The following is a 26003-nucleotide window of genomic DNA, read 5'->3' as shown; positions in this document are numbered from 1 at the left end:
TCTGTAACAACAAAGTCATACACCACCACAGACACCTGCCAGTTGGAGGCACTAAGTTACCACTGCTTACAACTGAGCCTACCCAGCCTTGCACATTGATTCCTGGGCAATTGATTAACGCATTCCACTGGAGTTACACATGTTCTTGATGGCTCTTCCAGCGAGGCTTTAGCTGGTTTGCCAACATACTCAGCATCTTGTGGACAAAGCAGAAAGATTAAGAACTACACAGTTCTCAATTTTTATACCTCTCCTCCAGAGTCAGCTCCTAAACATCTATATAAGCACAGAGCAAGGAGTGAAATTAGAGTAAGCTATCCCCTCAAGTATGTATTTAATCTCTTCCCATGACTAACAGAAATATGACTTTTCTTAATAGGGAAACATAAGTTAATCTCAGAATTATGTTGTCAGCTATTTTCAAATCAGAAATATGTATTTGCTTTGAGCTACAGTTCAAATGATACTTCAGAAAACTGTTCACCATACAGAAATGTGATTAACATGTCAGAATATTGCATCGTGCCAGTTCTTTCAACAACTGCAGGGATAGGTGTTTGCAGTAAGATTTACCATGTAACAAGTTGTTCTACTAGCCTTCCTTATCCACGAGCACTCACTGTACACATTCCACAGGTACCTCTCCCTGCCAAGAGACAAGTTATGATAACTGAAATTTTCCTAAAGCACAAGTGCGTAAAAAAAATAAGCACAAGTAGTAGCTCTCATTGAAAAGTCAAATAGGAGAGCTACCGATGTCAGATGGACTCATTTCTATCCTCGCAGCTGTATGCAGCATTATTTGCTGACAGGTAACAGGCATGATCTAAATCATTCTTCCCCTCACCTCTTCAGATACAATCAGTTATCATTTCTTGAAGTAATGAATCTGCCAGACTGGAAAATCCCAGATCTTGCTAGCATCAGCTTCTTGACTTTCATTTAACCTCCTCTCATCCTTCAAGAGTTAGAACTTTCACAATATTCCATCACAGACATCTTCAAATAAATGCATGCAAATATAGAGACAGAGACAGCCTTGTCACAGAAGATGATGTCTGCTGATTAACAATGACATGTTATACTCTACGCAGTTACAAGCCGATGTGTTTACAGCAAGGAGTAAGTCTCCTCTACACACACAAAGGATGCACCTTCTTGCATCTCCGAGAACCTTTTGCCTTCTGTCCTTTGGCATTCACTCCATTCACAAGCACACAAGCAAGGTTCCAAAACAAGGTCTTCCACAGGTATTTTCCCATATGCTAGCCTCACTTAGGAATTTTTGGCAGCACTGATGTATATCCAAACTGTTCCAAGCACTCCTTCCAAAAAGCTGCACCATATAGCAACAGGGGCACAAAGTTCTCTGAACGGGCATGAAAGGTTCAAGAGCTACAGAAAGACTTTGTTTTTATCAAAAAAGGAGCTACACATCTACTTTGCACAGACCAGAGCAGCTGCCTTAATCACTTAATTGAACTGACTAGAAACATTGGTAGAAGTGTATCCTAGCAATGTTTCCTTTGAAGCAATTGCTGTCAGATACCAGCACAACTAAAGGGAGCTCATTAACTCAGAGACATCTCAAGTCGGCAAGATACATCACACCAACCACATGCTTCAAGTGAGCTGAATCCCCACCAGATATGCTCACTCTGCACCAACCTGACTGACAACTTAGGGTGAGTTATCGCTATCTTACAGACTCCCCATCTCCCTTACCTCAAACAGGCTGTTTTCAACTATACAACACCTTCCTCCACATACCACCAGGGTATTTACCATATTTCTAAGGCACACAAAACCTGTCAGTTAGGAGACGGTTGTTATACAAGTCTGCAGACACAAGTTGTCTATTTGCTGTAACACACCATGGCCAGACCTTCACTGTAACACAAAATCCAGACCCTTGTTCCACAAAGTTACCCACTTGCGGTATAGAAACCAAAGAAAAATCCCCATTCGCTATCACCAGTGCTAAGTCTGAAACACAGCAGAGATGTCCTAAACCTATTCAGCAGGAAGCAATCATAGGCTACCTATTGTGGAACACTGCAGTAGTACCGATACACCCTTGAGAAGGCCGACAGGAGAAGAGTCAGGACACCTACAAAGTCAACTAGACACCATAGCCTGTAGCAGTTATGACTGACTCTGCTTCTTCTGAAATAGCCCAGTAGCTTGTCAGATGTACAAGATTAATATCTACAAAAATGCCAAGCAATCCCAATGAATCAATACAAGTTCTAACAGAGACCTGCATGCTGAATTAAGCAGAGCTGACAACTGGTTCTAAGCACACCACATTTAACAATCAGATGAGATTTCACTTCTAACAAGATTACTCCCTTTTTAACAGGTGTCTACGTGCTGCAGAAAGATAATCCTGCACAATCAGCCATCACACACATGTAAAGTCAAGAAGCAACTGCTCATTAATGGAAATTCTATAGACACAGTCAAGCAGCTGAAGCAAACATGTTTGACTCCCCAAGTTCAATCAACAGCAGGGATTTGCTCAAAGCCTTCAGCAAAGCTAGGCCTCCATCACCTGAGCAGTTGCTCCACTAGCATTATAGGCCCCTGCTTCCCATGTGGTTCAGCCACTAGAGGGGGAAAGACAGTATTTGGTGCATCATCCAGGAAACCCAAAGTTGTGGTTTACAATCCCCTAGGGGTTACAACGGCTTTGAGCACAGGACACTTTTGTTCCTGCGGTTTGTAACTGTTCAAAACCATGTCTGGATCAAATTCAGCATTAGCCTGAACTTCTGTGCCACATGGATACAAGCAGCATTCAGCCCGACAGATATTCCAAACTGTGCACAGAAGTGACACATACTTGACAACACACCTCAAATACATCCCACATCACGCTGGTGACAGTCTAAGTGATCCACTGGAATACATCTAAACAGAGCGTTTTGCTTAAGATTCCAATACTCTCAAGCACTCACAGGTTATTCGACATGACAAAGACACAGACCTAATCTACTGAATAACTTTGTCTAAAAACAGCACAACTGACTTGCCCTCTACAGCTCTATTTAAGTTTACACTCAGTTCTAGGATTTTTCATTAACAGACACGATCCTAGAAAGTGGTAAAGCTTCTCAGTTCAAACAGTAGCCCAACAAAATTAAAGACAGTTGGCCTAGGAAAAAGCAAAGCAGTAGGACAGTTGGAACATTTTCTCTTATGCTCTTTCTGCTGCTGACTAAACCCTAATTTAGTGTCAGTATTGCTTTCTCACTCATCTTTTCCCTTTTTCTAAGTGTGTTTAATCTGCTGTAAAATTGTTTTCATGGCTGCAGTGAATGTTATTGTAACTTTTACAATGTGCATTATCTGTACTGTATAAAGGCTTTTGCCCTCTGTATGCAAACTGCATCTTGCCTGCTGTCATTCAAGGTGCATGCTCTCACACAGCTATACTAAGCTACATTCCACATCACTGAAGGGCACAAACGCCATCTCCTACAAAACAAGTTAATAAATCACATTGGATCCAGTCCTACAGAACTGGAGCCTGTTCTCAGAATTCAGCCCAGAGCTTGGCCAGAACATAGGAGTTCAGGTAGCTTTGTTCTGATCCATAACTACCACCAAAACTGCTGAGCCATAGAAACAAAGCTTGAACAGAGATTGTAATCAATCAGTGGTCTGACAGGGCAAAGAAAGAACGAACAAAACTACAGAAAATATGTCCATTCTGTGGAGAGAAGATCTTGTTTTAGGACAATCTAGTTATACATAACATCAGGACAATTAGAAAAAACATGGTATTTTTAATCCTCCCTAGCTTGTAACATATTAAAAAGACTGACATGATTCAAGGTCAGCCAGTAATTTTTCATACTGAATAAGCAAACCAAGAAGCAGGAACACAATTTTCTCAAGATGCCTGAACAAGTTGGTATTAATAAATCAGGTTGGCTGCTGATCTTGAACCTCCTGCATCAAGGCCTCACTTATAAGCTGTTTCTACTTCTCTCAAATTTTACTGAATTGTTCATCTATGCAAGTCAACTTGAAGGAAAATAATTTTAGACTTTTCATAGTCGTATGTAGACAGCCAGGCTCTGAGAACAAGAACTTTAGACTTGTCCTTTAGTCCAACATTTTTCAATTACCAAGCTGAAGCAAGACTCAAAACTTCTAAGTACTGGTCACCAAGCAAAGGGCCAAGCAGGCAACTTCTCCAAAAAATGAGGAGCACACACACACTCCATAGGGAGTCTCCTAGCAGGAGAACCAAGCAGCTCATCTTCAAGATCACTTCCGAGGTGCCAACTGGGCCTCTGGCCACCAGCTAGCTGATTAGGACATCAATTGTCTGATTATATCAGCTCCCCAGTTAACCATTCCTGGCAAGAGCCTCAGCTTCATAGCTATTCATTTGCCTAGATCTACAACTTTGTGGCCAGTAGTGATTGCTTAAGTAGCAAGACACATGAATTAGACTGAAAAACAATAGCATCACCTGCACAGAGGAGGTATGACAGCTTAAAAAGCAAGCTTATAGGAAAGCCCAAGATATTCCTCCTCTACACAGCAGCCTGCAAAAGAGGGTTTTTTTTTTGCTTCAGATATTTATGCACAGCTATCTCATCCAGCACAGCAACTCATTTACCAATGTGTTTTTAGTATCTACTACATTTTCAACTTGCCAATTTACCACAGCAAATAATCACAGCATTGGAGACTGCTCAGAGAAGCCTATTCATCCATCTGTCAATGCAAGGTCACATGATGAACCAAGAAAATCTATACAAAAAGGAGGAGAAAAGCCTGCATACCCAATCCTCAGTCACTTCATCACAGCCACTCCTGCTATCGGTATCTGAAGCAATATTGCCACAGCAACCACAATACCTTTAGCTCAGACGACAGGATGGCACGAAAGGAGACACTTGTCTCCACTTTGTTAGCTGGGTAATTGGTCCTGCTGTGCAGGGTCAGTTTTAAGAAAGATGACAGCAGGTAGAGTCTGCCTGGTTAGATACCAGGGCCACCTTATCCTTAGAACATCTCTCTTGGATTTATTAAACACTTAAGAGGTTAGTGAGCTGTGAAAATCCGATTCACCGCCACTGCCGTCTGCTGACTAGAAATTTCCTTCTGTGCTTCATCAACTTTTCATTATCCTTCTGTGTTTTTTGAGGGAGGGAAGCTTCAGGGATTTAAGATGCTACGATTTTTAGGCTGCAGAAGCCTTCCAAATCAGCCACCCCCTCTAGCAGCAACCTGTTCAAGAACAAGAGCAAATCAGCTGGAGCTGGTTCTTATGCTCAGCTCTGCAGGTAGTGCACAGGACAAATCAAGTCTTGCCACAAGTTGTTACTTGTTCTTCAGTTTGCCTACAAACATGTAAGCCAGTTATAAAGCACTGTTTCCAATGCTCCTTATTTCCACATTCAACTATTTTCTCATGTTGAGGTAGAGAAACAAACCCCAACCTGATAAAACAAACCCAAATCTGATACAAACTGAAGATTTTCAAATGAAGAGAATGGATTAGCCAAATAGTACATTTCCATGTAAGCTGTTTCTCAGCTTACACATTCTGCACAAGAAGCTGAAGCCCTGAAAAATGTCACTAGCTCCAAAGCAGTCAGAATTTTACCTTGTCAGTTTCTAGGTACACTAAGTACAGATATTTTTAAAGTCTGAATCCATTAGCTCTTCTCTTCAGCTGATAGAAGCATTACCTGATATTATAATAATTACCTGATTATTTAAGAAATAGTTGAGCCTCCATTCCCATGCAAACAGCTCTAGATGAAATACACAGAGCAGAGCAAGGAAAGTTACAACAGGCAACTGTGACAGGCAAGCACTCCCTGCCTGTATTGTTTAACTGTGCACAGAAGCATCCAAGGGGTTCATTGTAGGGCAATGTCAAGATTTTAGCTTTAGGAAACTATAATCTCAGGAGATTTCAGGGGAAGCAATTTCTACATCTTAAAGATATCTTTCAATAAATTCATAAGCCCATATCTCATGCATCCTACAGGAAGTAGGCACATGATGGGTGCAAGAGCTCCTACAAGGACTGTAGAGTTTCTCCCAGTCTTACAAAGCTTTCTTCCCCAAAGCTTAATAGAATCTGAGCAAGTATTTTCCTGTCGGTTTCCCCTCAGTTTTTAATGAAGCAGGGGAATCACAAATACCCCTTTGAGAAATCTGTGCTACATGAAGGTTAGAAAACAAAGATTTTGATATTGCCAATAACCTTGACAAAGTATCAGCAACAGAGTGATAGGAAGTCTCATCACAAAGCAGTTTCTCACAGCCAATTCTTGTTCAAGGTTTCTCCGCAGACAACTAAGGTCTCTACAAAGCTTTAAGCGGGAGTTTGGACTAGAGACCTCCTCAGGTCCCTTCCAACCCAAATTAACCTACTACAATCCAAATCCAATGAAGTTAAAACAGCACATTCTCAGAAGAATCCAAGTCCAAGATGAAGAACAGATGAACTGCAGATAGCAAGCAACATTCAGAAGCAGTCAAAAAGTAGATACCGTAGTACCAAAGCTACTTCAGCAAAAGCTATTTAGAGGCCATCTGCATTTGCAACACTATCAGCTGCCCTCTCAAGTAGACAGCATCAAGGACCTAAACACCACCAAATAAGGACAGTAAAATACCAAAGCTTCTTCCCCACAGCACAGCTTGCTTTCAGCCAGCTCATAGACCCTTTAAAAAAGCTTTTGCAACTCAGTCTGTACCAGATAAGATAGCTAGAAGGCATCTATCTCTAGCAAGATTGCCAGAACAGGTTTGCTGCTGTGCTTCCTGTAGCCCAAAATTATTTCACTTCTCCCTGTAGACCAGCATGCTTTAAGCCACAGGCCTGAAAGTCTGAACTACAACTTCACCCAACACAATATTTACAGCCCAGAATTACTTTTGCCCCCAAAGTGCAGAAGTTGCAGCTCATCTCCCCTGCCTTCCCCAAATCCCTGCCAACTTGTGGTAAAGAGTCTGGGGCAGGGAAAGGGCACCACCTTTTAACATTTTTTGGCACGTATCTGCACAAACCCAGAACAACTTCATGAATTAACAGCCACGTTGCTAACCAAAAGTGTTATTTTCCAGTAGGTTCTTTATTGTAATAGAGCTGGAGCTCCTCGCTCCGACTTTGACGAAGTACATGGGCATCCACAATAGTGGTATTGAATTACATCCTTCCTCACAATAATAAAGTCATATCAACAATGTGATACAAGAAACCATTTCAAACAAAACCAGCAGTAGAAGTTAAACATGTGTTAACATTTTGTATTAATTTAGTGTCTAGGGATTTCTGGCTTCCATTGTATCTTTTCAGTTGACCTGTAAGAATGGTATCACAATAAAAATAACTATTAATATTCACTATAAATAAATACCCACTCACTTCTACTTCAGCATGCATGTTATGTATAGTGACTTTGCCTTTTTCAAACTTTAAAATTTTGTTTTACAGGTCTTCATTTCAGCATAATGTCCTCACATAAAACAATAGCAGTGCAGCATAGAGAGGACTAAATTAAAAATTAATGGGCCCTGCCAGTACAAAGCTTTGTCAGAGCCAGTAGAAGGCAGGAGGACAGTCCTCCCTCCATGTGAAAGTCCTGCTTATACAAAACCAAACATACCCTTCCCTGTCCCAGGTTTAACAGCCAACTCCCTACTGCAGCACACACACATTCATTTAACCCACACAAAGGATTAACATCTACCACACAATGAAGTCAAAGGATGCAAGGGGCAAGCCTCACTGGATTAATACGAGTCTTGCAGAACTCTACAGGAATACATCCAGTGTCAGTGTCTGATTTTTCCCATTTGTCAGTAAGGGTCATCACTAACAACTGCATCCAAGCGAGAAGCATCTAGTTACAGAAGGATTTTACAAGCACCTCTTCTGAAGGCTTTGAGGTAAGATATGACAAAAGGTTAGGCACCTCGTCTAGTCCTGCTGACAAAATCCTTCAGTGCAGAGTGGGAGCCCTTCCAATATCTTCTAGGGCTCTTAATGAGCATCAGAAAGCTAGCTATCTTAAAACCACACTTTTCAGAGGTGGCCCCCAATGAGGTTTTGAAGAAAGGGCCATACTGAACACAGTACCCTCAAAAACGTTCCTCAGATTGTATTATTTTAGCAATTACTAGTTAAGGGTGGAATAGCATGAGAAGCACATTCAAAAAGAATCTTATAACTTCAAAAGATGATCACTTTCAAGGAGGTTAGGCTTCTTCCCCTGCAGAAGGGCACCATGAATAAGAGGCTCCACTTCAATTTGGGAATTTGGTATTCACAGCCACTACTCAAACATATTCCTCTGCCTGGCCCTCAGCAGAGAGCAGGAGGGAGATTTCACCACAGGGAAGAACTTCATGAAACCATTCCTACTCTGCTGCTATGCACAAGATGCAGAAGCTGCCTCTCTGCTCCCACAGATGACTGATTCTTTCTTCATACAGGGTAGAAAGGCTGTTTGGCACTGAGGTAGCCTCTAATTCACAGAAATTAGAAATCCATTCTCCAGTCTAATCCACAGCAGCTGTAAAATACTTCAGCTCCCAATTGAGAAGTATGCACCCTTATTTATTAACACTGGTAATACCAAGTACATGACTCACACAAGATATATTTATACCTAGTAAGGAACTGGGCCAAACACTCAGCATTTTCTACTAGCTGCTGAATAACCTCAGCTCCCAGCATTTAAGCACTTGTCCAAAGGCTCTCTTCACTGCAATTCCATACAGAAGCTACAAGGAACATTTGTCACCTTAAGCCTTTTATAGAAAGCTCCCTACAGATGCCTAGAAAAGAAGCCAATATGGAATTTGATACAACTGCACACTGATTGCTATAAAGCAATATCCTTTAATTTAAACCATGATCTATTTTAAAGCTCATGCACTGAATTTTAGAAACTTGCATTTCTACCTAATTCTAAGTAATTTTCCCCATTTTTCATAACTGAACTCATTCTGTTAAAATATATACAGGTTTTCCATACCTACCTTTTTAAAGGCATTCCAACCTCTTACAATTCCCACTCCAAAGCCCTCTCACCTCAGCAGCGTAACTCAAGACCGCTCCACCAAAAGCATCTCATCCAGTTTGTTCAATTGTTTTGAAAAGTAGACATAACTATCAGGAGCTGGTATACCACTTAGACCAACACGGTTTCCACATTTCACCCTAGCACCAATGGGAAAAGTATTCCCACATACACTGTTTATACAGACTGCTTACAGACATTTGGCAGTCCTGTAACATATGTTATAGCCATTTCTCATTTCTGTTGTCAGATTCATCTCATACCAGGAAGCTCTGTTCCTGTACAGCACCAGACCATGCATATGCAGTGTTTCAGTGTGCCCTTGCAGACAGGAATGACAGACTGGAATCCTCTGATGCTCTTCAGAGGAAAGGAGACATCATCCTGATCGAACCAACCTCAGTGCCCTCAGGCACTTCAACCAGATAAAAGGCACAGGCTCGCATGAATTACTATAGACTTCTTGGGGTTGCCCAAATGCCGTAGTCTTTCATGAGGTAACAAGACATCCTGCCTTCATTCTCTCTCATTGCAGCTTCTGTTAGTCTCCCTCATATCTTAAAATGCTCAGTAGCCTCTTAGGGCAGCCACAGGAACGCTGTCACATGGGGATATCTACAAAAAAACCATTGAGCTGCATCTGTGGATGTTGCTGGCAAACCTCTGAAGACAACCTGTGTTTTCTGATTCAGTAGCTGACATGCTTTGCACCCTCCCCTCCCACTTTTCCCTTCCCAGCCAGTACCCAAACAGTAACACAGCATTAAGCTAGTGGATGTTCTAGTGAGGGAAGAGTGTCACTTTCAAACATGCTGAAAAAATTTAACAAAAAGTCAATAAGCACCTGACTACCCATAGTCATTAAAATGAAGATGTCGGTCAGCTACAGAACTTTGAACCACTAACTCTGCCTCCCTAAGTTGTTGCTGCATTTTTAATAGAAACGGCTGTCTCTTCACTTTCTCCCCCTCCACTTCAGTTTATACTCATTGCAAGCATCTTTTTTTATCCTACTGGATGCTACTCTTCAATATACAAGTCTATCCATACAGGAGAATTATATCAGACAGCCTATGAACAGCAAAAAGTCATGCTGGTGATTTTTTTTTTTGTGTTTAGCATAATCTAAAGTCACCTCTTTAGGATCTTGCCCTGCATTTCTGCACATAGCCAGCCCCATCAGCAAATTGCTATTTGGAAGTCAAAAAAAGCAGAAGTATTAGCTCATACTGATGACAGCATCACGCATTCATTCTGCCCAAGCATTGTTGACCATCTATCAGTCTGCTCCATGTTCAAGCTCACATTCAACAACTGAGCAGTTCCATACAGCAGCTGAACATCACAAAAGGTGATTTTGTTCAGAAAAATCTCTCCAAATATTTCAGAACCAACATCTATATTGCCCCATAAACCCATGCAACTCAGACAACATCACCAACTCTGGCAGAGGAAAACTAACAGACTAAAAGCAGTTTATCAGATCAAAGGGGAAAGGATTTGTTGCATACCAACAAAAGTCCCAAGTATCTGTCAACATTTTTGACACATAATGACAAAATAAGGCTTCTGGTACTCAGGCAAGCATTTAACCCTTTTAACACAGCAGAGAAACTGTTGATCAACTTACAATTGATTTCCTACAAAGTGTCTCTTATTTTTCAGAACATGTTGATATAATTCCTTAATTTACATCTTCATTCATAAAGAGAACTTTTTGAACACATCAAGCCTCCAAGGAGTTCTGTGGACATTAAAAACGTCTATTGGGAAGAAAATACCCCAGACAGGGATCTACAGCCTCAAGACTTCAGCAGATACTCCATCAACAGCAGCAAGAGGTGCAGAAAGCACTGCTTAGCATTGCTAACATGCCTATTACAGGCCACAGCATGGAAAATGCAGTCACCTAGGAAACCATTTCAGAGATCTGCTGGTGTCCAGGGATAAGGTTCAGAAGCATGTGAATATAACAATTACTCAGAGGCATCCACAGCTTGCACCCTTTGGAGAACCTGCTGGAGAGCTGACAGTTTCCATAGAAACAGTGTGGAAAAGCTTAGTGAGCTTCCTCCCCAGCTGTTTCACTTCCCAGTACAAACAACAAGGCCCAGCAATAAAATTAGTTGTCTTTTTCATCTGTTAAGTGCAACAGCCAGACAATGAGCAATGAGGTATGAAGAGTAAAACACACTTTCACATTACCAGAGGCTTATCTTAGGGGTAAGCAACAAAGTCCCTCTCCTATAGCAACCTATTTTGCTACTATCTGCTTGCTTGTTGACAGCTACTCCCTTTATACTTTACCAGCTCAAGAAGAAATACAGTTCTATAGAGCTCCAAGTCCTTACAGTGGCTACATTGTACAGATTTTTGTATGTAAGCCTATATAAAAAGCACTGAACTTATTAGCCTGTCTGGCACACTTGAGACTGACAGAGTGAACCCTTTCCTGCCTAAAAGCTGCAAGTTTTGACTTGCTTTCTAACCCAGTAAGGCAACTTGAAGAGAGTGAGAACGCAGAAGTCCCATCATCTCCACTACATAGCTACAGAATGTAGTGCCATGGCCATGTGAAATGAAGCTTTTAACACCAAGCTATCACTCAGAAGCATTACTCAGCACAGAACCTACCAAGCACATACATGCCTATCTCACTTTAAGGGTAAGCAGCTTTCCAGTTCCATTGCTTAAGCATTTTCCATTTCACATAAGTTTTCCAGCCAGCTTGATGCCAACAGATGAACTGGTTAATAATCACGTGGTCTGCCAAGGAAATCCTACCTGTAGAGCAGAGGTATCACTTAAGGTCTGTCACACAACACATGCTGAGAAACCTTTTGCCCAGAAGTCAGTTCGGGCCTGAGAAGGTAGAAGTCCGGTCCTTTCAGGCTACCTCTCATAGCCTGGAGTTTCCCCTACATAACACCTTGAATGGCTTCCACTCCTGAAAAAGCGTGAAACTTCCCAGCAGTCTTCCTTGTATCACCAATTCCACTCTATTCGCCTAGTCTCTGCAGTCCTTGCGTCAGCATCTTTCCCATCCTTTATTAACAGCTACTCCTCTTTCCCCACATCCCCCTAACACTTATTCCTTCATGCTAATACCATGATCTCCTACGCTTATTTTGCTACGACTGGAATGTTAAAAACAGTTATATTTTCACAGCCTTCAAAGCTCCTTGTCTGCCTTTTTTGTCTATAGAAACTCAAGCACATAGTTAGTCTGTCACTTGGGCTAGCAGGTTCTACCTCTGTAGTTCTGAAAATAGCTTACCATAAAACATACTTTCCTTGCAGTAAAACTTCCTAGCTAAATGTAACAAAGACAAGATTGAAGAGGAACAAGTTGCACAAAAAAAAAATAAGACAACAGTTCACTAAGCAGGAATAGAGAACATCAACCTTTATACCTCACATCACAACCGTGGAGAAATTTTCTTCTTAGTCCACGTTCTCTACATCGTAACAGGAAATGTAAAGACCCCAAAAGACAGTCTACCACCAGAGGCAGAGAAGTGGCATTGCCATCTTGCTTCAAGTGTCCCCAAACATACCAAGTTTGCAGTTTCATCCATGCTTCCATGCAGAAGTACATAGATAAAAACTGACCCAAGTCTCAAAACCCAATTACAAAGTAACATTTCTTTCTGTAAGCCTACAGTCAGAATATACTTCCCCCCACAACAAACAGAAGTTATTGCAATGCAAAGTTTTATATGCTTCAAGAGAAATTGATCAGCTTTCAAAACAAACTCCAACTGAAAACTTTGCAATTTCTTTTTAACCCTAAAAGGGGTCTCCCTTTTATTTCTAGAGATAGAGAGGTTTCTTTTTGCTTTTCAGGAACAGGTAAGTAAATGAAATTTTGACCTTGGTGTTTCCACAGCTGTTTTGCTTCAGCAACAAAACCATTTCTTGATGTTCCTGCCAATCTCTTCCCTTTCCAAAAGGGCAACAAACATCAAGCCGGTACCAAAAACACTTTCTCCTGCGCCTTTGTTCTAATAGATTCTAAACTCTCCCCTGCTGGTGCCACTGTCAGTCCTGCCCATATAGCCATGGGGCTCTCTAGCACACATAGGTTTGCAGGCTCCACCACCACAAAACAGCACTATTTCATGTTGTCAACCACATTTTTGACCTGGTAAGCACAGCATGACTGAAAGCCCTAAGCCTCCATTAAGTACAGCTAGTTTTAGTCTCAAACAGTTCTTAATTAGAGCAAGTTTTAACCCCCAAAACCAATATTTATGACTGACAGCTAATCATTTGCAAGGAGCAACAGATGCACTTAGAATTAAGATACATTTAATGGGGTTTTTTTGCAAAGCACTTTTCTAAGTAATGCATTATAAGGATCATTTGGATAGTTCAAAGCACAATTTTAAGGACACATGAAGCACTTCCTCCATCCACTCCCACAGGAATATTCCTTAATTTGTGCCATTCCTAAGGCTAGCCAGGTGCTAGCTTTTAGCCCATATTTATGCTGGCAACATATACGCAATAATTAGAGAGACAGACATCTTAACCAAAGGGAGGAAAGTGTTCCAAGAACCAGTATAAGGGGAGAGATCCTTTCAGCATGGTGCATTATGCTGATGGCCTTTGAGCTATTTTATCCTCAAAGGGGCAATTTTCTACTGTGTTGAAGTTATCTGATAATTTCCAACCAGATCAACACAGATGTTAACAAAACTATTTGATTCTTTTTGCCAGTAGAAAGATTTCAACTGGCTCTACCTTTTCAAAAGGTATTGGAAGACATACAAGGCAGTGGAAAAATAGACCAGCTTAGTATATTTCTGTCAGCTCATCCTAGGACTCACACACTTCCATCATCACAAAATCTTCCCAAGGAAGCAGGATTCCTAAAGAACATAGCCGTCATCTGCAGCTTATCACAATGGTTTCAAGGAGGCTGCTTGTGGAATCAAGTATTATGCAAAGTCTAGATATATCCATATTACATACCCCTAGAGAGTTAAGCACACATTACCTCCATTTGGCAGCTATGGACCAGAAACAGATATTTTCAGGTAATAGCAGAACTAAAAAGCCTGTCCACATAGCAACTGACTGGTTTGCCTAAGAAATGTTTCTTTATATAGTCTAAATAAAAGCTATCTCACTCTGCTGCAGTGGCTGTTTTTCTCAGCCACCCATGTTTTAGCCACTGCAAACAAATGCATGAACTGGTACATAGATCTGTGTGGGAGGAGTTCATGAATCATTTGATCAGTGAAAACAAGGGATCAGCCATTTCACCAGACCTGCAGTTCCTATTGAAAAACCTTATAAATGAAGAGACCTCCTGCCAGCCCTTATCTAAGACTTGATTTTTTTCCCAAAGTACTTCAGTGCTTTGACCAATAGCAGACACATGGGAAGTACTACATGAGACCAAATTATTCTTACATAGCAGGCTAGTCCTTACACTCACTTCAAACCTAGCAATATTATCAGTTCTTTTCCCCACAGGCCTAGGAGTATCACCTGACATTTGGTTCCTCAGCTAGCTATAAACAGACTTATTACCAATTCACCCTTGGATCATGTTTTATGATCCTTGGATGAAGATCAGCACAATAAAGTGCTCAGGTTAATTTCTTTTCATGCTTCTGCACCACTGCCAATACTGAACAATTCTTCCCTCACCATAGAAAAAGACAAACCACAGGAACTGCTACAAATGATCTTTGTTCTTTAGTCTCTTTACCGCCACAACAGTGCTTTGCCATTTCTGTTCTTCTGATCACAAACAGCAGGCCTCTCCATTACCACTAAAACCAGAAGACTGAAGAATGGATCATCCATTCCACCTGAAAAACACTGGTAACTGCTTCATCCTAGCAAAGACACCATGAGAAGGCCTGTCCCACCAGTATGCAAGGCAGGGACACAAACATATCTTTAGCTGTTTTTCACCATCATCCCTGTGAGAATTATTCTGTGAGTTTAAGGCATATCTTGTGTTTATACTCACATCTTGCATCTGACATGGAACAAATCCTTCAAGGTTCAACAAGCACATCAGCCAGCTCTGTTAAAAAACTAAATGCATACTAATGAGAGCAAGAGACAGGACAGGAGCCCTTGTCCCATCTATTAATACAAACACTTCAACAGAGCGTAAAGAATGGAGGGCTGGGATGACTCTGCCTCCTAGGATGCTACTGTCCTGCTTACTGGACCATTAAATGTTGAGCAGAAGGAAAGACAGGTTTGTGTGAATAATAATGAAGGTATAGCATCTGCAGTTTTTCATTTGCATCTGGAAACTACTTGTGATCACTTGACCTAGCTAACAAGGAGACTGGCATTTTTGCTCTTGCAACATTTTGAGAGAACATGTTTCAGTATGTAGTAGGCAATACTGGCTATTTTCTGCCAGACCATTCCCTGCCCCCAATAAGTATTTCATCAATTAATTCTTTCAGATTTAAGAAGAGTATATACAAGGTCCCAAAGAGAACCTTTGGCTTAAGACACATCTGCTTCAGCACAGCAGATAAACATTCCCTCAAAAACAATAAAGCCCTTACCTTTTTTACTCCCTTTTTATGTTGTGACCCTTCAGACACAATACAAAGATCACTGCACAAATATGAAGGCCATACACAGTCTACAGAAAACTTCTCTCTAGCAACCCATTTAAGAGGACTTGAACTTCAAACCATCAACAACAATCAAAACTGTCTGGAGCATGCTGTGAGCTCCACAACTCTCCAGCAAACCAAGCCTGGCTATGACATCCATAATTTCTGACAGATAAAGACCCAGATGCATCCCTGGTTCAGAATCAGACCTCAAGAGCTTTGCACGAAGTGTGGATTTGGTGCACAAAAATAGAGACAAGGTACAGGCACCTCTCACATGGCTGCAAAACTAACCTATGTCTCATGCAGCATTTCTCCTGGCTGCTAGCCAGGAAAGATAAACTGGGACCATCTGGCACAGACTGCTCATATCCCAGATAAGTCTCATCATTGTGTTTGCAACAGGTCCATTGTCACATAATAGATACTCAGTGTTGAACAAACTGCTCTGAGAAGAAGCCACCCACTTTGCCCAACTTTCACTCTACATCCATAAACACATCCACTATTTTAAGCTATCTGGCAAATTTTGTACACATGCAAGCACCAGCCCATTTGAGTTGCACACCAGGTATATTCAATGCATTTGTTACCGCCTGACCCTAGTCACACATTATACCTGTATATTCTATACCATTCCTAGAGCACAAGGATTCAATGTACTGCTATTCACATTACAGTGGTGAGCAAGTACACCCATAATTTTCATTATCAACACTACTTCATGCAAGACACTGAAAAACATTTTAAAAATGACTACAGATTTAGGTGCTACTTCCCATCGCATGTTAAGTGTGCAAAGCCCTTCTATGACACTCATACATAACTGTTGCAGAGTGTGTTCATACACAGCTGTCTGCCCCTTAATATTATTTTTAGAAAATTGTTTTTCTCTTGTAGCCTTAACCGTAACTTAGTTACAACTAAGAAAAGGCCTTATTTATGTAGAACATAATTTCTATCTAGTTTCATCTCATGCAAATCCTTGTAAGAATTTAGCTATCATGAAATCAGGTCAAAAGGGATCTAAATTATTGTTATTACAGTGTATTACAGTTTCAGAAAAGAACACAAAAAAGGGAGCTGAAAGAAAGAACTCAAGTAGGAAAACAGACCTTGCAAATTATGGGATGTTTGTACAATCCAATTAAAGTACAATAGGAAAGCAATGTTAATGACTGCTGTTCACTTGTAAAGTGACTGGGCCTGACACCAGAAGCCTATTTCAGGGATTGGCTACCCCAGCAGCACTACATCTCCTAGCCAACTTAATACACCATAAATCCCGAGAAGAAAAGTGTAAGAGGCTGGCAGGCTCTCTGCTAGAGATGTTAGGTTGCAATAGTTGAGCTTTTTCATCTGTAAGGCACTTAGCATCATCATTTCTGCCCCATCTTAAAATTTGCATCCAAATTCACAAGTACAAAGCTGCTGTGGGAACAGCACCATTCTAGCCTATGTGGTCCCTCTACATACATGACAGCCCAAGTTAAACAAAGACAAGTGACTTCTACATAACATTACCTGGGTTGTTTTATTCATCTCAGCAGCCAATTCAGAGTTGTCAGCAGTACCTTCTGCATTCCCATCTCCTTTTCCCAAGGAGGCTACTGTTTGCTACCCTTTGTAGGCAACATTATAGGCATTAGCATGTGTCATAGCATGTACCAAGACCAGTAATGCAAGTTGTCTGGCAGGGTGTCACAGCTGGCAAGCAGCCATTAATGCTATTCTTGCAGAGTACAAACTGTACAACTACAGTGTGCAATTCTGTTAGCTTTTAACCTGTGTTGACTTCAGCACTGTTGACAGCTCTAGCTAGGACAATTCCCTTCCTTTTTTTTAAAGGCAGAAGTACCTAATTCAACCCAGAAACCTTTCTGCCTTGAATGGCACAGTGCTCTTATAGACATGAAAATACAATGAAGAGCCCAATACTCAGCTACACAATTTAGTGTCATTTTAGCAACATTAAAGCACATGAACACATATACCTCCCAAACAAACTTGGAGTTGCTGCAAAGCATCTTCATTGTTTCTTCTTCCAGCACCAGCTCAGGTAGGGCCCCATCAGCATTCAGCTACTAGGGATGAGGGGAGGGTTTGATTATGGCCTGTGACACTTCTGCTAGTAACCACCAAGAGTAGAACACAGTTCTCCTAGGGTATAGCTTACACCAGGCAGCAGAAATAGCCAGGATGACGAAGATGCCTTTCCCCTCCCAACCCCCCGCAACTGCTTTCTGAAAATATGAGAAAGTTGCCCTCAATTACCTTCAGCTATTTATTTTCTCATTACTAAAATTGAAAAGGATGACAGTGATATACATTTATTAAGAGTGACATGGGTGGCTGTGAAGAGTGATAAAAGCTTAAAGTCTCTAAGCTGTTAGAACATTTGCACATGTGACTGCATCACTGGCTACCTGCTCAGTCACAGCCTCTGAAGAGCCAAAGACCTTGGCAAGCTGTGAGCCTAAGCCTGCTCTTTTCTCCCCCTTTCAACTGGGAGAGAATAACAGCATGAAATGGCTTTGTGACAGCAGGCATTAGGAGGTGACCTCACCAAGCATCTGATCACTGCAATGCAAAATAACAATCTCTTAGTTCAAGCATGGGCTACTAAGAACCAAGGGCAGAATCCTTCAGCCATCTCTTCCCAAAGAGCGAGGCTGTAATTGACCTCCGAGCTTTCTCAAATGATCTAAGGCTATGAGATGTCAGCCACCACAAACAAATCTTGAGACCCTGACCTCATGTCTGCAGTAAAGCCATCGATCAGGCTGCATATTGTCTAGATTCTGGTAGATGGGTTTGACAATTCAGGCAATAGATGACAGTCAAATGAACACTGGTACAGGCCCACTTGAGTCCTCCCTTCCAATAATGGCCTCATGGAAGAGCAGTTGAGCTGCTGAACCTGATGATACCGAAACAGTTATCTTCACAGTTCAAATGAATACTTGCACAGAGAAGCAGGCCTCAGATCAGGTCCTGCCCTGCAGTTCTCCGCGAGTTTAAAAGGCATCTTGAGATTACTAGAGCATCTCAAAACTTGCCACTGTGTGAACATGCCACATAAAACTCCGGGCCATATTTTACTGGCTTTCGGTTACTAAAGGACACAGATGAACCACAAGTTTGAAGGTTTCACCACTCACTGAAATCAAGAGGAGACTACTGCCCGACTAGTCATGCACAGGTACGCTTAAACATCTTAAAAATCTCAGCCAATGCTTTAGAAGTGGCTCACATTTGAGATCTGTGCTTTCCGACTATGAAAAGACTTCAACAATAAGCCACAACAGATACAACCGATTTCAAAATGATTCTGCTGGGAACAATTGTTCAGTTCCCACCACTGCACATACTACCCCACTAAAAAACTGGAACTATTTTGAGGGGCAGAGGAAAGTCAGGAAGTAAGTGGCAGATGGTATTAGAAGCAAGCTCTCATTGTGGAAGTACAGCATGAAATGAAGCACCAAAAAGCTCACCAATATTCTGTGAAGACTTTAAATATCTTCCTCTTATTTCTCAGTTACTGCTCTGCCCCACAACTTGTCAACTCAAGTCTCCTTTTCCTAATGGTCTTTCATTTGCAAGGTGTTTTAGGTAACAGCTCTTTTCCTTTCCAAAAACTGCTGCTCTTCAGTAGCAAATGCATGCTGATAACAAGAAATTTGGGGGTTCTTCCAGGTAAAACACGCTCAGCACACATGAAAGTTGAAATGCATGTGGGCAAGCAACCCTGATTAAACTACATGGTATTCTGTCAGCATTACACATACACATAAGCCTCTGAATCAGCCACTTGCCAGGCCAGATGGCAATTCCTACCTCTGCCTGTACTCACACTACTTTACTGGCTTGCTACAGCAACTTCCAGTCACTTGCTAATGAGACAAGTCAAATCTCAAGATTATGATGTTGCTGGATCAATTTATTTTATAAACAAGGATAGCACAGCTGTAAAAGCTGCAGTCTTTTAAGGGTAGGAAAACCACCAAGTCACTTTACACTCACACAGTGCATTCCCCTAGGACACACAGATGTACTAACATCAACTTTATGACAACAGTAATATTTAGCTTTCCAGTAGCATCTTTTACACAGAATCTCAGCCTGCTTTATGAATATGATGGACCAGACACTCAGAGCTGCTCAGCGCACCTCTGGGAGCATTCACAGAGGCTAGCTTCAGCTAAGGAAGCCAATTGTTGCAAACTCTGCAGTCAGAGACCAAAGCAAATCATTTCCTATAGGAGCTTCTCTCCAACTACACAGGCAGCCTTGGAAAACTGGCATTTGTAAACACCCACCCTTAGACTCCCAATTCTAAGTAAAGCTTGGGAGTACTTGGGGGGAAAAAAACAGCTCTCACCCTCTGCACTCGCCTCAACATTTTAGGTGACAAGTAGTTATGAATTTACAGTATCTCAATAGTAGCGTGGGGAATATCATGGACTGGTCAGTAAGATAATGTCCACACACTCATTAAATTCTTTTTAATACACCCATCAAGTGACAAGGAAACACCTTAATTTCAAGAGTAACTGATGCAGCCATCTTGACTCTCTGCCCCTTATTCAACAAGGTATCACTCCTCCCCAAGGAGCTTCTTACACTACCAGTCCAGTTCACCAAGTTTCACTGATAAGTTTCAGGCAAAGATTTTTGCCAGTGCAAAACAGATGAGCTCATTCAGTCGGAGCAATTCCCATTCGCACCAAGAGGACACACATCTTCACTTCTGCTTTGCAGTGGTGGCAAATAAAATGAACTTGCTGTATTGTTCTCAAATTATCCCAAGAGGCAACAGTTCAGATTTCTGAATAATCTTAAAGTTAAATGAACAGGCACAGCAGATGCATACCCCAACAGCTGTATCCAGTCTTCTACAAAGGAGCACCACTCACACAAGATACATTAGCAAACTGATACAGAAAGACAAACACACAAGTGCATCTCTAAGCACATTTCCTCATCTCTTCCAGCCTCTTCGCAGGCAAGGTTCCTGTGTTTGGTCCATTCCTACTGCCCTTCATTGTTTTCAGAAGAAATCAACACAAGGTGCATTAGTCTACACAGCGTGCTCTGTCAGATGCACTTCACTGGCATTCCACATTCGCCATCTGACAGATAACTCCAAGTCCCCTAGTGCTCCACAATAATCTACTCAAATGATAGAACAAAACCACCCAAGTTACTTTCTTAGAAAACGCCCAGGACACAGGTGAAAAAATGAATGCATAAGTACCAAGAAAACATGAAAGCCTAAAATCACACCACACTGTCAAGCTAAGACTTTGCTTTTTTGTGCTGCATTTCATGGCTATCACCGAATGCCTGTTCATCTTATTCCTCCCATCTGCCTTTCTGCCATAACCTACCTGGCACCAGTTGAGACACATACTTTGCACAGATGTTGATCAATGAGCCTATGAAGGCTGCCAAGTCCTTTATCACCAACTCTGAACTAAGACAAGACTAAAACTCTTAGATTATCAAAGCAGCACAAAAGAAATCAGGTATCCAACTGATAAACAAGTACAAACTAAAATTGTGCCTAGACAATGCAAACTCATTACACAAAATTCCTCCTTTCCAGCTGACCACACCAAGTCTTAGAAACAGTCTGCATTTCCCACTGGAATTATGCACCTGGGTTTCCATTCAGTAAAACTAGGTGGTTAGAATCTTCAGAAACAGAAGCAGCACCCATTTCTCTAAAGGCTAACTTACTACCTCTTCCAAGTATGTACAGAGCAGGAGAACCACCTTATTCCAAGTCAGTCAAACAAGAAATAAAAGCCAAGCCATCTTTCTAACAGTCATTTAAAATTCCTGTCTACAACCTTTTTTCCACAACTTTTGTTCATTCAGACTTCCCCACCTGAAAACCATTTTGTAATTCACATAACACCAGCCTCTTAATTCTTATTCCTGGCAAGACCATTTCCCTCACTATCATGTAAATGAGCCTCCCTGGAGCTCTTAAGCATTATTATACATCATGGTAGTTGTATTACTCTCAGCACTATAAATGCAGACCAGGACTCAATTACTATTCACATATGAACAAAGTATACAGTGCATTTACTGAAACTACAGCTGCTTAAGGTATAGAGCCTCCGTAGTTTGTGCATTTACTTATGAAGTGCTTTGAAGGAGAACATATAGGTCTACACCTATAATCATGTCCTTCAAAAGCCAATTAAAATTTGTCAATAAAGGCCATACTTGTATGCAACATTTATCTCAATCAAGTAGTTATTCACAGCTGCTCTTCTGCAATATGAACACACTGTTCTTTAGCATTGCTTAAAGGACTTTGATTAAAGTTTTGTTCCTAAAATCAGGCACCTAAATTCCGACTCCTAAGGGGCATCTGAAAGGTCAAGAAAAAAATTAAAGGCTCCCTCTGAAGTCTTTTGTTTGGAGTCTTCTGAAGGTATCCTCAGCTGGCTTTCTGTCCCAGCAAGAGCTTCCACAGCTGTATGAGCACCAAATGTTCAATGGTTTCAGCGTGACAGAGATTCTGAACTGTATGCCTATGATCCAACATTTGTACCCTGCTCTTCAAAACCTTCATTCTAGCCTACACCTTAATGTATTAACATAGCAACATCCTTACCCTACTAAAAAACCCAAGAAACCACTCCAATTCATAACAGTAAAACCAGAGGAGAGGCAAGCCAAAAGTTTCCCCTATCCCTCCAAGTCTGCAATCTGGATGAGAAAAAAACTCAGCTTGAACTTGATGGTCCTTTATTATCATAGCCAGTATTTCCCATGTTCTACTGCATTCCTACAGCTAGCTGAGACTAAACCTAGGGATTGTTGCCTGTCTTCCATCATAGTATGATATTCATAATCAAAGCTGCTAACGTAGAGGAAAAAGTGGTCATGAACTATAAGGAGTTCAACATCCCTAGCACTTCAGCTTGCAGTACGTTACAAGCTTTCTCAGCAAAGTGGTTCTTGTCTCTGCAAGCTTAAAGAAAAAGGAGTACTTATTAACACAAGGTTTCTACATAGTTGCAACTGCTCTCCAGTGTATACTTTGCCCAGTAATTGCCCTATTAAATGATCTTGTGTGGCAAGACAAACATCAAATCATTTGTACAATACCTCACCAGGTCTCCAAATATTTAGTACTAGAAATACAATTCCATGGTCAGTCACCTACCAATCATGCATTTAAAAGCCTTCAACTAGCAGCAAGTTTTAGCATTCAGCCATTGTTCTACAGCCTGAGGCACAAAAAGCAAGGCATAACAGCTGTGTCCCAGAAGAGGCCGCAACTCTCCAGCAAGAGCCATAGATCCAGCAAGCACTTCAACCACTTATTTGTTACAAAACCTAAATTCCCTCACTGCAGGAAGGCAGTCCATAGGAAAAGGCCATTCTATCAGCCATTTCAGCCTGTTCTCAAAGTCTATGTAAAGACTTTTACATATTTGTTGCAGTTTCAGTCAAAGGGAGCAGAAAATTGCATGCAGCATGCCTCTCTAGTTTTCTAAAGGACCACAACTTCACTAAAAGCTCTGCAAAAATGACTAATCTGTATTCAAACTGTAAACTGCAAAGCAAGGGCATAAGCTTATCACACAGAAGAATACATTGTTAAACCAAGCATTTGGAAATTTCCCACTTTATAACTCCTACAAACAATGCAGATAGTCTGGAGAGCTAGAAAGAACAGCCTCACTATTTTTTACTAGATTTACATAGAACATTCAGCTCAGTACTTACAAGAAGAAAGCAAGAATTAAGAGGGAAGAGCAACTCCACTGAACTCAGACTCTCAAGTTCTAAGAGAAGGAGCTCTGTCACATTGCCCACACTGGAGCAGACTAAGGCCACAGCAGCTGGCTGAAAGCAGGGCTACATAGATGGCAAGTTGCTTTTAAGTAAACAAAAAAGGCCAAAGAATCAAACAAATCTGCCACATGCAAAACCTTACATCTGTGGATTGTCAGAAGTCCTGTTACATTCTTAAGTCACCACCAGAAGCTAATCTATTTCCAACAGAAAGCCAAGTAATTTCATTTTATTTCTGGGGATCGGAACAGTCGGTACACAAGTTTACATCCAGTTTCATTTTTCTCTCAATAGCACAGCCCTTAAGTTATAGCTATCTCAACCGTGACACCTAGTGCAACTTAATCAGCCTGTTTCTTGACTAAAGATACAGTTATACTATTAACCACAACAGTGACTGAGCTCTTCAACTACCACCTTCCAAAAGAGCTAATACTCTTGTGGTTTCTCTGTGCAAAGAGTAATCAACTATTTGGTAAGAACACTCCCCACTGAGCTTCAGTTACCAGTACTATTAGGGGCAAATACTTTCAGGTGATGTGGTCCATTAACAACAGGACTTCCACTTGTGCTTCCTTCATCCCCATCAACTCTCTCCCTGTGAGCAACAAGATAAAACTTCTGAGGAGACTGAAGAGTTTCTTGTATGTATTTACACACATTATAGCATGCCCTTTGCCTTCAGCTTGTTACTATGAATTCACTGCTCATGAAAGCAAAACTACCTGCAACAAAGCACCCATTTTTTACCCACACAGACACCCATCCCTAGCATTTGTCATACCTCATCCAATAGCAAGTGTTCTGGAGACCAAAACAATCTTTTCAACAGTCACTCCTCTTGCAGCTCCAAAAGTAACATCTCAGGATACATGAAAAGCTGATCAAGAAGATGTAGGATATAATTTTTGACAAACAGCCAAAGAAACCTCATACCCTGCAGTGACAGCTGCAAAAGAGGGGGGCAAATCAGCATAGAACTCACTTATTTGGCAGAAAACAAGCTCTCAGTTACACAACAGCTTTATCCATTCAAGCCTGTTATTTTAGTGCACTTTTCAATTCCTTACAGCTGAAAAAGCACCTTCCAATTAAAGTAGCTTCTACCTAATAGAAGTAGGCAGTATTTTGCAGATTTATATACATTAGCCTAATTACATGCAATAAACAACTCTTCTATAAGATGAAACTTAATATTCCTTGCTGGCTAAAACTGCACAACAGTACTAGCTCTTTGTCCTACAAGCTGTATTGATTTTGCAACTTGATGTACGGCTTGAGTAACATATGTTAATTAAATGCAATGGCCATTTTTGAGATGTCAGTTGCCTCTTCTCCAACAGAGTAACTGCTTATACTGCATAATGCTCTGTTAGTCTGCACACAGCCTGGTTGCTTAGCACAAATACCTGAAGCTTAAGGAAGTATTAAGTTTCTGACAGGTACACATTATTTATTTTAACACATGTTTTGAAATCAGAACAAAAGAGACTTTCAACTTTCACTAAATAAGCCTCATTTATAGCCTACATAGAAACCAGGGAGAGTTACTGTCATAGCAAACCTTTGATCTCAGTCCCAGACCTATCTATTTATGTCTTAAGAGCACACACAGAAAATCCATTTCATAAGGTATTTCACAAAGCAACTTCATGACCTTGTAACTTGAAGAACCAAAGTAAGTTAAATCATCTCACAAATTTTACTTTTCAGCCTCAACACAAGTAGAAGCTAAAGCCACATTTTAACAGGCATGTTACATTCACAAAATTGCAAGAATCAAGTTTTGAATAGCTGTTGTCTCTAATAATACCTGGAACACAGTTTTTTCACCACCCATATCCAGAATTAGGCAATTTTAGTATCCTACATCATGTCTCAGATAAAGTTAGTCACACTCCAGCCTCCAGTCTTTGAACAGTGCTCTCATGCCTGCACTCTAACCGATTATCTTCTAAACAGGGTAGCAAAACACTTACCTTCCTTAGTCTGAGGAGATTTCATCTTACTGAACTTTTTACTTTCTCTACCCCTCTTTCCTGGGTTTTGACACTTGATTCTATCTCCAGCAACTCTGGAAGTGAAAGAATAACAATTATTTATTTTTCTTTTTCAAGGTTATACTCTCTCTGCATTTATGCTAAGTTAATTTTTTCCTCAGTTGCACTGAAACAGAGGAAAACCAAGGAAAATCACATACACAGACACATACACATCCTCGCTTTTATTTGATACAGCTAAAACAGCAACAGAGTACTTGTTTTCTTTCCCAGCAATAACAGCCTCATCTTTCACTCTTCTGCCTAACTTTACATTATTAATTTTCAATATTATCACACAGCCCCAACATGCATTTTTTATTAGCACCAGCATCTGTGTTTTCTTATTATGGTCAGCTCACCTTTAGACATATGCTTTTTTCCTTTATCAGAACTGCCTCACCTATTAAACCTACTCATATGTAAGAAGGTTATATCTAACTAAACAAAAATGAGAATACACCGCCAGT

General features: G+C 40.9%; 1 long non-coding RNA gene across 2 annotated transcripts in view; it reads right to left on the bottom strand.

The window, feature by feature from the left end:
• LOC148054987 (uncharacterized) overlaps nucleotides 1-26003 on the bottom strand; it is a 55149-nt gene that overhangs the window by 28579 nt on the left and 567 nt on the right. For both annotated transcript variants that reach the window (XR_015706078.1, XR_015706079.1), the window contains exons 2-3: nucleotides 25474-25568; nucleotides 24279-24443 (exon numbers count right to left, since the gene is read on the bottom strand). This is a non-coding gene — a long non-coding RNA (uncharacterized LOC148054987). The remainder of the gene's footprint in view (nucleotides 1-24278; nucleotides 24444-25473; nucleotides 25569-26003) is intronic.

Source organism: Nipponia nippon, unplaced genomic scaffold (genome assembly GCF_047370975.1).
Source record: "Nipponia nippon isolate SJK-2023a ecotype South Korea unplaced genomic scaffold, ASM4737097v1 scaffold_28, whole genome shotgun sequence".
NCBI classification, from domain to species: domain Eukaryota; kingdom Metazoa; phylum Chordata; class Aves; order Pelecaniformes; family Threskiornithidae; genus Nipponia; species Nipponia nippon.
The sequence above is the reverse complement of the archived record's forward strand: the minus strand, read 5'-3'. Positions and strand labels throughout refer to the sequence as shown.